Genomic DNA, 16511 nt, shown 5'->3' on the forward strand with positions numbered 1-16511 from the left:
TGCCTCCTTACTCAGCTCTGCCCCCTCCCTCTAGGCAATCATCTGGGAGACGTCACAGGTCCCAGATGATTGCGCGGTCAGTCCTGGCGTGGCTCGCACATGCGCAGTGGGTGCCCGGCTGAGAAGCCACAGCCAGGCGCCCATAGTTACAATGCCGGCACCGCCGAGTGAAGGTGGAGACGAGCGGGGCTTTGATCCCCCGCATTGCTGGACCCTGGGACAGGTAAGTGTCCGATTATTAAAAGTCAGCAGCTGCAGTATTTGTAGCTGTTGACTTTCAATTTTTTTTTTTTTTTTAAGCGGAACTCTGCTTTAACCACCTCACATCCGCGCTATGGCCGAATGACGGCCACAGCGTGGACCTGAATTCCCCGGAGGCCGTCATATGACGGTCTCCCCCGTGCACTGAGACTCGGGTGATCACCGATCTAAGTAAGGGGCCGGTCCCTTGTAAACAAAAGATCGGTAATTGTTTTTTTTTTTCTACTCACGCTGACAGCGTAAGTAGAAAAAAAAGCCGATCACCGGCTCAGATGTCAGGGACATCAGTCCCAAAGTGGAGGAGGCACATCTGCCTCATCAGTGCCACCTAATAGTGCCACCTAACAGTGCCCACAAGTGCCACCTAATAGTGCCCACAAGTGCCACCTATCAATGCCGACCCGTAGTGCCAATCAGTGCCACCTAGCAGTGCTGCCCATCACTGCCACCCATCAGTGCCCATCACTGCCACCCATCAGTGCCCATCACTGCCGCCTATCAGTGCCCATCACTGCCGCCTCATCAGCGTACATCAATGAAGGAGAAAAATGACCTGTTTTAAATTTTTTATAACAAAATATAAAAAAATAAAATTTTTTTTTTTTTTTTAATTCAGTTTTTTACTTTTTTTTTAACAAAAGTAAAAACTGAAGAGGTGATCAAATACCACCAAAAGAAAGCTCTATTTGTGGTGAAAAAATGATAAAAATTTCATTTGGTACAGTGTTGTATGACCGCGCAATTGTCATTCAAAGTGCGTCAGCGTAGAAAGCTCAAAATTGGTGTGGATAGGAGGGGGGTTTAAGTGCCCAGTAAGCAAGTGGTTAAATAAAGGCTTGGTGTGTGCATCGGCAGTCATCTCCTCTGATGGGCAGTATAGTATGTCAATAACACCTTGCTCTTGATTGTCCTTTAGTAGGTGATACTTGACATCGATACGTTTGGTCCTAGGACTGACCCTTTCTGATTGTGTAAGCTTTATACATCTCTGGTTGTCTTCAAAAATGGGGATTGGTTTTGACATGTCTATCCCAATAACCACAAAAAGTTGACAAATCCATATCGCTTCTTGACATGCGTCTGCTGCTGCAATGTACTCTGCTTCAGTTGAAGATAGAGCGACAGTTGCTTGCTTTCGACCAGACCAACTTATGGTTCCTTCCCCATAATGGAAGATGAATCTACTTGTGGATTTGCGGTCTGTGCAGTCCCCGGCCCAATCAGCATCCACATATTCGACCAGTTTTGGATTGGATGTTGCTTGTAACCGCAACTTCATCTGAATTGTTCCTTTAAAGGTATTGCATCACTCTTTTTACTGTGTTCCAGTCATGCTGACAGGGAGCTGAAACTTTCCTTCATAGTATGCCCACTGCTGCGGCTATGTCTGGTCTTGCCACAGTGGCAACATATAGCAGCTTACCGATTACTCTGTGATACGTATCATTGTTGGGTAGCTTTCTGCTTCATTTCTATTTGATAGCTTGGTTCTGTAGGAGTTTTCACTTGCTTTGCATCTTGCATATAGAATTGTTCCAAGATTTCTGAGATTTTATGAGATTGGTTGAGAAGATAACTTCCATCTGCTCTCTCTCTATTTGGATTCCCAGATAGTAGCTCATGTTCCCTAGCTCTTTGATTTCCAAATTTTCTTTCAGCTTGTGAACTCTGATTGTAATCCCCTTCTTGTTCAAAACAAGTTATAGTGTCATCAACATGGATAAGGATATATATTCATCTATCTACTTGATTCCTGGGGTAGAGACAGGGGTCTGCTTTACTTCTTGAAAATCCCTCTCTGGTAAGTACTTTGTTCACTTTCTCATTCCACATCCTTGCAGATTGCTTAAAGACAGTAGATGCTCTTCCGAAGTTTACACACAAGGTAGTCTCCCTGCTCAAACCCTGGTGGTTGCACCATGTAGAGATCTTCGTTGATGTCTCCATATAGCAAAGCAGTTTTAACATCTAGGTGTTTCACTTGCATGCCCTTCCCTGCTGCAATGCTCTGATGGTGGAGTGTTTATGTTTCATCATAATCTTCACCGAATTTCTGGGAGTAACCCTTGGCAACTAGTCTGGCTTTGTATTTGTGGATATTCCCTTCTGCATCTGACTTTACTTTGAAATTCCACCTACTTCCTAAAGTTTTGCAGTTAGGAGGGGCTCTGTGAGTGTCCAGGCTTTATTTTCTTGAAGTGACATTAATTCTTCTTCTGCTGCCTTTCTCCATTTATTAGCTTCACATTTGGGCATTTTTTCTATGTCTTCCCAGGATGTTGGTTCAAGTATGCTGTGTGTTTTGACAGTGTATGACAGCTTGCAGGGTGGTATTCCCTTTGTAATCCGAGTGGATCTTCTAACTTCAGGCAGTTCGGCGGGATCTTTTGGGGAACTTGATTTAGGCATTGTGAGTTTCAACTCTTGTTCTGACTGCTGCACAGGTTCGCTGGTCGACCTTTCCTTCTGGTTTGCTGGGTATATTCACTTCACAGCTTTCAGGGATCTGTGTTTCTGGTGATGGGCTCTCAACAAAATAAACACTACGGCTTATTGTCACTTTGTCAGTCTTTGGGTGTAGGATTCTGTAACCCTTAATTTGCTTGCTTTAGCCTACAAGAATGCCCTCTAGCTTGGATTACTTTTCACTTGGAATATAGGCATATGCTTTACATCCAAACACTCTGATGTGTCCTGTGCTAGGCTTTGATCTATGCCACATTTCAAATGGGAGTATTTTAATGACTCCTAAGGTTAGTCTGTTCTATAGGTAGGTTGCAGTCATGACTGCTTCTCCCCAGTACTTGTGCCGCTTTTCCTTTCTGCTACACCATTTTGTTCAGGAGTGTATGGTGTGGCAAGTATGAGGCCACTTCTTTGCTTATGTTTTCTCCCCCATTATCGGTGCATATTATTCCTGGTTTTCGTTGGAATTTGTTGCTAGACATGGCGATGAACTCTTGGAATTTCTCTGATGTTTCATCAGTTAAGTAGTTGTGTACCTAGAATAATCATCAATGAAAGTCAGTAGATATCTGTTCCCACCTGACGTGGGAGTTTTCATTGGACCGCATATGTCACTGTGTATGAGTTGCAGGGGTGGGAAGTTTTTCTTTGAAATGCCTGCGGAAGGGGGGTATGTGTGGCTTTTGCTTCAATACAGCACTTGCATTTCATGAGCACTTTGCAAGGCGCTATTGTAAAATCTTCTGATAAGCCTCTCTTTATAATGTCCTGTATAGCTTCTGGACTTCTGTGCCCCAGACGCCTGTGCCATAAGTGAATACATTTGCTGTGTAGGTAATTAGAGACTATATTGACTTGCTGGTCTGTGGTGATGAGCCTGTATAGGTGATCATCCAGTTTCCTTTTGCGAGGATTCGCCTATTATTGTGAACTCTGCATTCAACACCCTGGATCTAAACTGTGAGACCATTGTTTGCAAGACTTTTCACTGATAGAAGGCTGCCTTCTAGTTCTAGAACATACTGCACTTTCTTTACAAGGATACTCTGCTTGCCTTGTGGTGTAATGCAGTTCAGAAAGCCCTGGCCTTTACCTTCATCAGTGATGCTTTTCCGGTTGCTAGAAAAACGTTGTCTTTTGCACTGTAATCAATGTTTGTGAAGAAGGTCTCATCGCTAGTCATGTGGCTTGTCACACCTGAGTTTATGCACCAGTCGCGTGGCTTGCCACTTTGTGTCACTTTAAAAGTGCCATTCCATGATGTGTCTGCAGTTTCCTTTGTGGCCGCTTTGACTCTCTCTTTTGCGGATAGCTGTAGCTTTTGCTGCTCGGCTTTCCAGATAGAACAGTTCTTTTTTAAGTGACCGATCCTTTTATAGCGAAAACAGGCTCTACTTTCTTTGTTGTGCTTTGTGCCTTTGTACATCTTAAGAGCTTTGTCATCATGGTGCGTATTTTCTTTCCGTCTGTCATATTCATCGATTTATTTGCCTTTGACATATTCCAGTGTCAGCTCCTGCTCGGATCTGGTTTCTAAAGCATTAATAAGAGCAGTATATGTCTCTGGAAGGCTGCAGAGGAGCAGGGCAACAATATGGTTATCTTTGATGTCCTCTCCGATGGCACATAGTTGCTTTATGATTTCTATCATAGCTTTCATGTGGTCACAGCTATGCTGGCTTTTTTTTAATCTCATCTTGTACAATTTTCTTAGTAGAAACAGCTTACTGTTGAGGCTTGAATTATTATGCAGTTTTTGTAATGAAATCCACATACCAGTGGTCGTTTTCTCTCTTATGTGGATAAGCAGGTCATTTTCCATTAATAAGCTTATGGTCGCTTTTGCCTACCTATCCTTCCTGTCCCAGTCCTCCATCTCTCCATTTGTGGGTCTGTCTGTATTCAGCACTTGCCACAAATCATCCTTGTTGGAAAGCATTTCTAGTTTAAATATCCACAGCTGGTAACTGGCATTGTTCAGCTTTGCAATTGCAAACTTCACATCTGAACCACTTGCCATCTTTCAACTGCATGCATACAGTGCTCACAGACTTGCAGAATTCTCTTTCCAGTGCCTGGGTGCTGCTGGGGTGCCTGCTGGGTGCCTGGGGTATCCTCTCCAATGCCTGGGTGCCTGGTCCCATAACCTATTAGCTGAATATTGAAATCATGGGCTGGAAGCTTCTTGGATGCAGAGAATACTTTACTCTCATGGAGAAATATCAGAACATGCCTTTATCATCATTGAACAGGAACACAGGAAGCAGAAGTAAACAAGTACACTGAGCTTAGACAGAACGTACACTTCCTCTCTGTAAGGAAACCAGCAGAAATTGCCTGGCGTGCACTGGTGCGCATGCGCACGGGAGACCACAGATGCCCGTGCGCGCTTGTGCGCATGCGCGCAACGCGCAGCATGCACGCGCAGGAGCATGCCCTAGCGCAGCGTGCACGCGCAGGAGCACTCCCTAGCGCCAGTTGGCGCCAGTGGGCCTATTTAAGGAGGCCCCAGCTACTGATCAGTGCTGACTGGTCTTCAGCTGTGCCCCTGTTACTCTGAACCTGTGTTATTCTGCCTGATTCCCGTTGCTGACTTTGGCTCCTGTTTACCCGGCTCTGAACTCTGTTATACCTGATCTCTGGTTCCTGATCCCGGCTTCCCATCTGACCCGCCTCTGCCTGATGTTCCGGTATCCTGCTGCCCGCCTGTTGACGAACCTGGCTTCCCATCTGACCCGTCTTTGCCTGATGTTCCGGTACCCTGCTGCCCGCCTGTTGACGGACCCGGCTATCCCTGTGACCTGGCCCTGGTGCCCAGCTTGGCCCAGCACAACTACAACTACCAGCATAACACTGCAATTCCACCTGCTGGATAGAAAGGTACAATGTATATATTATAGTTCAGTTTATGTAAGCAACTTTGCTGTTGTTGTTCCAACACAGGATTCCTGCAGGTATTGCTGGCTGCTGCTGTCCCCCTGACGGATATGGCTGACGGCTGCTGTTCTGTTCCCCAGGTGGGGAAGTAAACAAGTAAACAAGTAAACAAGTACACTGAGCTTAGACAGAACGTACACTTCCTCTCTGTAAGGAAACCAGCAGAAATTGCCTGGCGTGCACTGGTGCGCATGCGCACGGGAGACCACAGATGCCCGTGCGCGCTTGTGCGCATGCGCGCAACGCGCAGCATGCACGCGCAGGAGCATGCCCTAGCGCAGCGTGCACGCGCAGGAGCACGCCCTAGCGCCAGTTGGCGCCAGTGGGCCTATTTAAGGAGGCCCCAGCTACTGATCAGTGCTGACTGGTCTTCAGCTGTGCCCCTGTTACTCTGAACCTGTGTTATTCTGCCTGATTCCCGTTGCTGACTTTGGCTCCTGTTTACCCGGCTCTGAACTCTGTTATACCTGATCTCTGGTTCCTGATCCCGGCTTCCCATCTGACCCGCCTCTGCCTGATGTTCCGGTATCCTGCTGCCCGCCTGTTGACGAACCTGGCTTCCCATCTGACCCGTCTTTGCCTGATGTTCCGGTACCCTGCTGCCCGCCTGTTGACGGACCCGGCTATCCCTGTGACCTGGCCCTGGTGCCCAGCTTGGCCCAGCACAACTACAACTACCAGCATAACACTGCAATTCCACCTGCTGGATAGAAAGGTACAATGTATATATTATAGTTCAGTTTATGTAAGCAACTTTGCTGTTGTTGTTCCAACACAGGATTCCTGCAGGTATTGCTGGCTGCTGCTGTCCCCCTGACGGATATGGCTGACGGCTGCTGTTCTGTTCCCCAGGTGGTATGGCTGGCAGCTGTTGCTGGCTGTCCTTCAGGGCTGGTACTGCTGGTGGTGTCTGCTGGCTGGTACTGCTGGCGGCTACTGCTGTGGGTCCTGCTGGCTGATACTGCTGTGGGTACTGCTGACTGATACTGCTGTGGGTTCCGCTGGTGGGTAGGGATGAGCCGAACACCCCCCCCCCCCCCCCAGGTTCGGTTCACACCAGAACCTGCGAACGGACCAAAAGTTTGCGCGAACTTTGGAACCCCATTCAAGTTTATGGGACTCGAACGTTCGAAATCAAAAGTGCTAATTTTAAAGGCTAATATGCAAGTTATTGTCCTAAAAAGGGTTTGGGGGCCCGGGTCCTGCCCCAGGGGACATTTATCAATGCAAAAAAAAGTTTTAAAAACGGCAGTTTTTTCGGGAGCAGTGATTTTAATGATGCTTAAAGTGAAAAAAAAAAAAAGTGAAATATTCCTTTAAATATCGTACCTATATATCTATAGTATACCTGTAAAGTGGCGCGTGTTTCCCGTGCTTAGAACAGTCCCTGCACAAAATGACATTTTTAAAGGAATAAAAGTCATTTAAAACTGCTTGCGGCTTTAGTGTAATGTCGGGTCCCGGCAATATGGATGAAAATCAGTGAGACAAACTGTATGGGTACCCCCCAGTCCATTACCAGGCCCTTTGGGTCTTGTATGGATATTAAGGGGAACCCCGCACCCAAATTAAAAAAAGGCCACCAGGCCCTATATACTCTGAACAGCAGTATACAGGCGGTGCAAACAAGACAGGGACTGTAGGTTTCTTGTTAAGTAGACTCTGTTTGTAATTTTGAACTGGTACATTTTTAAAGTGTAGCTCCAGCCAAAAAATCTATTTTTAAGCTTTTTGGAAAACATAGGGAAGGGTTATCACCCCTGTAACATTTGTTTTGCTGTCTGTGGACCTCTTCAGAAGATTTCACCTCACTTTCTGTCCAAATGACAATTTTTTTTGAAAATTTGGGGCTTTTAGTGAAACAAGGATTGGTGATAAAGCATCAATGAAGAGGAGACATGTTTTTCCCATATTAACTCTTACAGGAGAGAATTTCCCTTCCTAGGGGTAGATTTCATCCCACTTCCTGTTGTCTCCTTCCGTTTGCAAGTAGGAGTTGTTTGTAAGTTGGATGTTTGACAGTAGGGGCCTGCCCTATATACTCTGCAGAAATTGGGGCCTTAGGTGTTGGTGTTGCCACAACACTGTAAGCCCTCACAGTTACTCTTGGTGGGCGCAGGAATGGGCCCTGCTGTGAAATATTAGATCAAGAATTGTAATTACATGTCCCTGTTGAATAGGGGCAGAAAAATTGGACCTTGGGCCTTAGGCACTGGTGCCACAACACTGCAACCCCTCACAGATGCTATAGTTGGAGCGCAGGAATGAGCCCTGTTGCAAAGTATTGCATCAAAAATTGTAATTACATGCCCCTGTTAAACAGGGGCTGAAAAATTGGGCCTTGGGCACTGGTGGTGGTGCCCAGAACCAAAAATGTTCTTACAAGCTATCAGCATGAAAATTGAGGAGGAAGAGGATTGTGACTCAGCATAACAGGATAGTCACTCAGCATCAGCATAAGCAGTCTTGAAGGGATATCACATAAAAAAAAAAAAAAAATCAGTCGGTTACATCAGCATCAGGTGCTTAGTATCTGGTGATCCAAGACTGATTCATTTTTATGAAGGTCAGCCGATCGACCGATTCGGTGGACAGGCACACCCTCTGATCGGTTACAAAGCCTCCAGCAGCACTGAATGTGCGTTCCGAAAGAACGCTGGATGCAGGACAGGCCAGTAGCTCAATTGCATACTGTGCAAGCTCTGGCCAGTGATCCATCCTCAAGACCCAGTAACCCAGAGGATTTTCCTGCACCATGTGAATCAGACGCTGGTGATGGTTGCTGGAACCGATCAGACCTTGGGGCTGCGGACTAGAAAATTGTCTGAACGCATCGGTCAGACAGCCACCTTCTCCAACGCTCCTTCTGTGACTGACCGAAGCCTCAGCAACACGTTGTCCAGGAGGACCAGAAATTGTAACCTCCCAGGCTCTGGAAACGCATTGCACAAACCTTTCTGCAAAGCCTCCTGAAGATGTTTCATCCTCTGCTCCCTCTGCGATGCAAGATAAGGTCCGCAACCTTACCCTTCCTTGTAACGTGGATCAAGTAGGGTTACCACCCAGTAATCATCCCTCCCCTTGATATCACGAATATGAGGATCCTGCCGTAGGCCTTGCAGGATCAGGGAGGCCATGCAGCGTAGGTTTGCTGAGACATTCGGTCCAGAGTCCTCTGGGTCACTAAGGAGGACATGATCCGCAGCCACCTCCTCCCAGCCACATACAAGTCCATGGGTTTCTTTGGACTGTAAATGATCCCTTGAAGACTGCTGCTGATGCTGAGTGCCAGGCTCCACCTCCATGCTGACACAATCCTCCTCCTCCTCGTCCTCTTCCTGTGTGATCGGCGGGCACGCAGGAACACTGTCTGGATAAAGGGGCCTTGAGAGGTAAAGAAGTCCTCTTCTTCCTCCCTCTGTTCTGCCTCAAGTGCCCTGACTATTATTCCACACAGCGTGTGCTCCAACAGGTGGACAAGAGGGACAGTGTCACTGATGCATGCACTGTCACTGCTCACCATCATCGTGGCCTCCTCAAATGGTGACAGGACAGTCTATGCATCCCTGATCATAGCCCACTGGCGTAGGGAATAAAACAAGTTCCCCTGACCCTGTCCTGGTGCCATAGTTGCATAGGTACTCATTGATGGCCCTCTGCTGCGTGTGCAGCCGCTGCAGCATGGCCAACGTTGAGTTCCACCTGGTGGGCATGTCACAGATTAGGCGGTTCTTAGGCAGGTTAAATTCCTTTTGGAGGTCAGCCAGCCGAGCACTATATGACCTGCGGAAATGCACACAGACTTTCCTGGCCTGCCTCAGGACATCCTGTAAGCCCGGGTACCTGCCCAAGAACCGCTGCACCACCAAATTAAGGACATGAGCCAAACAGGGCACATGGGTCAGTTGTCCCTGTCAGAGGGCGGAGAGGAGGTTGGTGCCATTGTCGTAAACCACCATACCTGCCTTAAGCTGGCGTGGCGTCAACCACCTCTGAACCTGCCCCTGCAGAGCTGACAGAATCTCTGCCCCAGTGTGGCTCCTGTCCCCCAAGCACACCAGCTCAAGCACCGCATGGCATCTTTTTGCCTGCGTGCTTGCGTAGCCCCTTGAACGCCTACGGAGCACCGCTAGTTCCAAGCACAAATCAGCACAGGAAGAGGCCATGGAGGAAGAAGAAGAGGAGGGGGTGGAGGAGAGAGGTGTGGCAGAATCACCACTAATAGAATTTTGGAGGCGTGGTGGCGGAACAACCTCCAACACCTTCCCCAGCTGCCAGAAGAGTCACCCAGTACGCGTTGAAAGATAGGTAACGTTCCTGTCCATGCCTGCTGGACCATGAGTCAGCGGTAATATGCACCTTACCGCTGACCGCCCTGTCCAGCGAGGCCAAGTCATTGCCTTCCACATGCCGGTAGAGAGCCGGAATCGCCTTCCGTGAGAAAAAGTGGCGTTTGGGAACCTGCCACTGAGGAACCGCACATTCCACAAACTCACAGAAGGGGCAGAGTCTACCAACTGAAAAGGCAGCAGTTGAAGTGCTAGCAATTTAGCCAAGCTAGCATTCAACCGCTGGGCATGTGGATGGCTGAGAGCGAACTTCTTTCAACGGTGCAGCAGCTGGGGCAGGGAAATTTGCCTGGTACAATCTGACGTCGCTGTACCGATAGCAGATTGCCCGCAAGTACTTGGCTGTGACACACCTAATTCTACACCTTCATTCCTCTCAGTGCAGGTTTCAGAGAGGACTGAAGGTATAGTGGGGTTGGAGATCCCAGCTTTGTTCTTTGGTGTGGGTCTTTTAGGTACGCTTGACAAAGAACTGCATGGCAGGTCAACATATGTCTGGTCAAGCATGTGGTGCCCAAGCGGGTGATGTTTTGGCCACGCGAGGTACACTTGAGACATATGTTGCAAATAGCAGCAGTGGGATCTGATGCACTTGTCTCAAAAAAGGACCACACCAAAGAACTTTTGGAATAACGCGCAGAGACAGCAGCGCCCTGCACATGCGAAGCTCTGCGGCGTGATGCAGTCGGTGTGCTGCCCTTAAGCTGGCCCCTGGAGGGCATCCTGCCTCATTGGAGATGTGCCTCCTCCTCCTGTCTCCTATCAGGCACCCACGTGGAGTCAGTGACCTCATCATTCCCTCCCTCCTCATCACTGGAGCAAAGCTGGCAGTATGCTGCAGCTGGGGGAACATGACTGCCAGATTGCTGTCATTCTTGGGCACCCCCTTTCTCTGGGCTCATGTTACTGCCTTCCTCTAGCTGGGTACCATCATCGGAGCCTTCAAAACGCTGGGCATTCTCCTGGAGCATGTACCCAACACTGTGGTCAAACAGTTCAGGGGACTCCTCAGGAGGACATGGTGGGGCTAGGGAAGGAGTGACTGATGCCATTGAGCCAAGGGAAGAGGCCGCGCTGGCAGCTGCTTTGCCAAAGTACCCTTAGCCTGGGTGAAAGAGGATGAGGACGGCTTGGTCATCCACTCTACCAAGTCTTCCGCATGTTGCCGCTCAACACAGCCAGCCGCCGAAAAAAAAAGGCTGCCTGCCTGTGGTATTAATAGGATCAGAACAACAACAATTGTCTTCAGGTAGCTTTAGGTGCACACTGTGCAGAGGACACACTACACCAACTGTAAATACTGCAGCTGCCTGCAGTACTAATAGGATCAGAAGAACACTACCAATTTTCTTCAGGTAGCTTTAGGTGTGCACTGTGCAGAGGACGCACTACACTAACTGTAAATACTGTAGCTAATAGGACTAATAAGATCAGAAGAACACCAGCAATTTTCTGTAGGTAGCTGTAAATACTGTAAAAACACCTGCCTGCCTGTCAATAGAAAGAAAATAAGAGGAACGGATCTAGCTAAACCGAATACAGTGTATACTGTATATATATATATATACATATATATATATATATATATATATATATATATATATATATACACACACACACATATACACACACACACACAACACCTAGGATGCATATATATACACACACACAATACACTGTAAGTGCAGCTAACTGACTTGCCTGCCTACTCTGTCTAACTTAAATCAAATGACACTGTCTCTCTCTCTCTCTCTCTCTCTCTCTCTCTCTCTCTCTCAACGCCGGAACACACTACACAAGGCCGACATGCAGGCGGCCTTATATAGTATGGGGCATGTACTAAACCCCCTGAGCCATAATTGGCCAAAGCCACACTGGCTTTGGCCAATTATGGCTCTCTGTACAGACGGCGCTGTAGTTGGCCAAGCATGCGGGTCATAGTGCATGCTTGGCCAATCATCAGCCAGCAATGCACTGCAATGCCACAGTGAATTATGGGCCGTGACGCGCCACTCGAATTTGTCGCGAACGGCCTATATCGTTCGGAATTCGACGAACGGTCGAACATGCGATGTTCGAGACGAACATGGGTTCAACTCGAACTCGAAGCTCATCCCTACTGGTGGGTACTGCTGCGGGTTCTGCTGATGGGTACTGCTGCCGATCCTGCAGGTGGGTAGGGATGAGCCGAACACCCCCGGTTCGGTTCGCAGCAGAACAAAAAAAAAAGCGCGGGGATCCCCCAGGCACTATATACACTATACGGACTGCACTATATACTCTGCAGAAAAAATTGGGCCTTAGGTGTTGGTGGTGCCAGAACACTGTAACCCCTCACAGTTAATCTTGTTGGGCGCAGGAACGGGCCCTGCTGTGAAATTGTATATCAAAAATTGTAATTACATGCCCCTGTTGAACAGGGGCAGAAAAACTGGGCCTTGGGTGGTGGTGGTGGTGTCACAACACTGTAACCCCTCACAGTTACTCTTGTTGGTCGCAGGAACGGTCCCTGCTGTTAAATATTATATCAAAAATTGTAATTGCATGCCCCTGTTAACCACTTGCCGACCGGGCCATTGCCGAAAGACAGCAACAGCGCGGTTGGCTAGTTCTGGGTGGACGTCCATGGACGTCATTCCAGAATGTTGCTCCCGCACGCCCCTGGGGCACGCACCCGGGAACATCTGTGACCGCCGCGTCCGGAGGACCCGGTGCATCACGGTAAATAGCCACTGATCGCGGCCGTTTACCATGTGATCGTTCCGTCAAATGACGGAGTGATCACTTGTAAACAAACCGGCGTCACGTCACGCCAGTTCCTCCCTCCCCTCTCTGTACCGATCGGTACAATGCGAGGGGAGAGGGGGAGAGATTGCAGCAGCGCTGTGGGCTGGATGTTTAGTGCCCACAGCGCTGCTCAATGTAAATAATGGCAATACTCTGTAACACTGCAATACTGCAATACTCTGCAACACTGTGCAATACTCTGCAACACTCTGCCAATACTCTGCAATAAATTTTAACAGAAACAAAGAATTTTTTTTTTTTTTTTAATCGAATGTTCAGTTTTTTTTTATTTATAGCGCAAAAAATAAAAAACCCAGCGGTGATTAAATACCACCAAAAGAAAGCTCTATTTGTGTGAAAAAAAGGACAAAAATTTCATATGGGTACAGTGTTGCATGACTGAGTAATTGTCATTCAAAGTGTGAGAGCACTGAAAGCTGAAAATTGGTCTGGTTAGGAAGGGAGTTTAAGTGCCCAGTTGTCAAGTGGTAAAAGTGGCAGAAAAATTGGGCCTTTGGTATTGATGATGCCACAACACTGTAACCCCTCACAGATACTCTTGTTGGGCGCAGGAATGGGCCCTGCTGTGAAATAGTATATAAAAAAATTGTAATTACATGCTCCTGTTAAACAGTTGCAGAAAATGTGTGCCTTGGGTGGTGGTGCCACAACACTGTAACCCCTCACAGTTTCTCTTGTTGGGCGAATGAACGAGCCCTGCTGTGAAATATTAAATCAAAAATTGTAATTGCATGCCCCTGTTAAACAGGGGTCGAAAAATTGGTCCTTGGGTGGTGGTGGTGGTGCCTTAAACCAAAAATATTGCTGGAAGCTAGCATCATCAAGATTGAGGCAGATTAGGATAGGCAGCAAAGGCAGTCTTCAAGGGACCCCAGATCCATAGCAAATTCAATCAGTTACATCAGCATCAGGTGCTTGATAGCTGCTGATCCAGGACTGATTCTTTTTTATAAATGTGAGCCTATCAACGGAGTCTGTGGACAGGCACACTCTTTGATCCATTACAAACCTTCCAGCAGCACTGAATGTGTGTTCAGAAAGCATGCTGGATGCAGGACAGGCCAGTAGCTTGATTGCATATTGAGCAAGTTCTGGCCAGTGGTCCATCCTCAAGACCCAGTAACCCAGTGGATGTTCTGTTGGAAAGTCTGCTCTTGCCCCTAGATATTCCTGCACCATATAATGCAGACGCTGGCAATGGTTGCTTGAACTGATCAGACCTTGGCGCTGAGGACTGAAAAACTGTTTAAAGGCATTGGTCAACCAGCCACCTTCTCCACTGCTCTTCCTCTGACTGAACAAAGCCTCGGTAACACGTTGTCCAGCACCAGGTGATGGTGTTGGATAGTTCAAGTAGCAGATCTGACAGGGCATATCCTGGGCAGAGGAACGTGTATTCATGGGCCGTGTTCGCGATTTCTTACTAGGGTTAATGACATGACATTCTGAGAAGAGCTTCTCCAAGTTGCCATCAAAATACCTCTCCATTAACTTCTCCTTGTCCCAGTTGAAATGACTCAGAAGTATTCTAGTGATGGTAGCAGGGTTCTGGATGACTTCATTCACTTCACGGATGCACTCCGCCATGTGCTGAAGGATCTGTTCAGCCGTGAGGACCTCATATCGATAGTCATCATCTTCCTCCCCACCAGGACCGGGCCTAAGGACACCTACTCCTCCTTCTCCACATATCCCGGCTCTTTCCGACCCACCAAGTCCAGCTTCCACCAGTTTTACTTCTCTAAGTTCCAACTCATCTTCATGCTCATCCGCCGCAATATCTTCGCTGCACTCTTCATCTTCGTCATATTCGTAGTTGTACCCTTCGTCCGAGTCCATGTTCCCAGTCGGAGAAGCTAATAGGAAACGCGAGGCGATTCTGCAAATGAACTCAGAAGCCCTGCCGCCGTGCGTTGGCGAGTCCTGTGTCACCGAGGGGAGGACACAGGCGGCATAAAGGACAACAAGAGAGGCGGCCTTTGCTCTAAAAAGAGCTCACACCACTGCAAATCTAGCCTGTTCAAAAGAAAATCTACCTGAGGAGCGATCCTGATTGGCCTAGGGATGTCAATGAGAGGAGGACACCTCAAAGCGCCTACGCCTATGGACAGCACAAACTTTATATCTAGACACGGGGCAGATAGGTCACTGCAAGGTTTTCTAAAAGGATTCTACAACTGGTGAATGTTGCGATGAAAAAAGAAAACTTTAGACTTCCTAGTCGCGGTGGGGCGGTTACAAATTAGCAGACGTCACCTTCCCACCATGTAAACGATCGCCGGAAAAGTCCGAACAAACAAAAAGAAAACTGATTAGCTACGTAACATGGCATCTGTCCATGGGGCAGAGGGCGAGGGGTGATGTGATGGCCCAGCTAGGAGGGTGGGCCCTAGGTCAGTAGCGTGTGCCCATACACATACAATGTAATGGGAGGCTGGGGTCAGGACTGGCGTAGTATGTCTCTTCTAGAACCCGGATGAATGAGCCTCCTCTCCCCCCACACCAGGCTCTGCCTGTCTAGAAGTACGGGAGGCTTTAGCTTAGTACCCGGGGGCTCCCTCTCTGCTCCTATGTCCGGTGTAGAGACCCGGCTCCCCGGACTCTCCTCAGCACACAGAGGGGGGCTCTCCAGTGTGTCCGAACCACCAGGCAGGCCTCAGGCCCCTGAATCGCCGCCCCTTCTTGGAGCGCGCTCCCGTTCAGGTCAGAGCGCGCCCCCCAGGAGTTGAAGGCTTTGCCGCGGTTCTTTACCCCGTGAAAGCTCTGGCCGTACTGTTCTCTGCGCTTACGGGTTTCCCCCCTCCCCAGCGGACTGACAACCTCCCCTCCCCTGGTACCGGTCTCATTCAGGTGGAAAAAGTTCCAAAAGGTTTAGCAAATACTTGTTTTTGCTTATGGACAATTTAGGGCCAATGCTAAATCTGAAGGACTGTGCCCATCAACAAGACTTATGAAACATTTTTGCCGGAGTCACTCCTGATGAATGCAAACATGCTATTAATACATGTGCAATGGGTTGGAGGTTGGTGAAGGAATATACACATCCAATCCGTCAGAACATGAAATGTGAAATATATGTTTTTTTTTGTTGGAGGGAGGAATTGAAAGAAGGAAAGGTTTTTAATGTATGACATGTATTGACGTAACGGAAGTAATATAGTGCAGGTACCCAGGAGACTGGTGCTTATACATGATAAGGTGTCGGTTGGCTAGACTAGAGGTTGGCCAGGTGACACATCAATGGGGTGAAAATTTCCTTGTGGGGGGGATACGCCTGGTTGATGTGAAACCCGGCACAGGGAAGGCCAGTGAATACACACAGGAGCATGCTCCGTTAGATAAAGGGAACAAAACGCTGGCTACCAGGGTACAGTATGCCTTCACCACATGGTGCTGCAACATCCCACAGTGGTTGATAAAAACCTATTGCCCTATATGTGCTGAATATATACTGAATCAAGTGTGGTCATTGTACCAGTGACTTACTCCCAGAGATGTGCAGACACAGAATGAGGTTCATGCAGGATGCTTATTTCTGAGGAATAACCCGAAAGAGGAGGGATGTATTCAGCACTATATTGGGGGAATAGGTGCTGGGATGGGTGTTGTTAATGGTGTGGACATCGGCCTCCTGAGGAACAAACTCGCAGCCATAGCTTCAGACAGGGCTTTGCTACTCAGAGAGATTGG

This window comes from Aquarana catesbeiana, linkage group LG07 (assembly GCF_042186555.1).
Source record: "Aquarana catesbeiana isolate 2022-GZ linkage group LG07, ASM4218655v1, whole genome shotgun sequence".
NCBI lineage: Eukaryota > Metazoa > Chordata > Amphibia > Anura > Ranidae > Aquarana > Aquarana catesbeiana.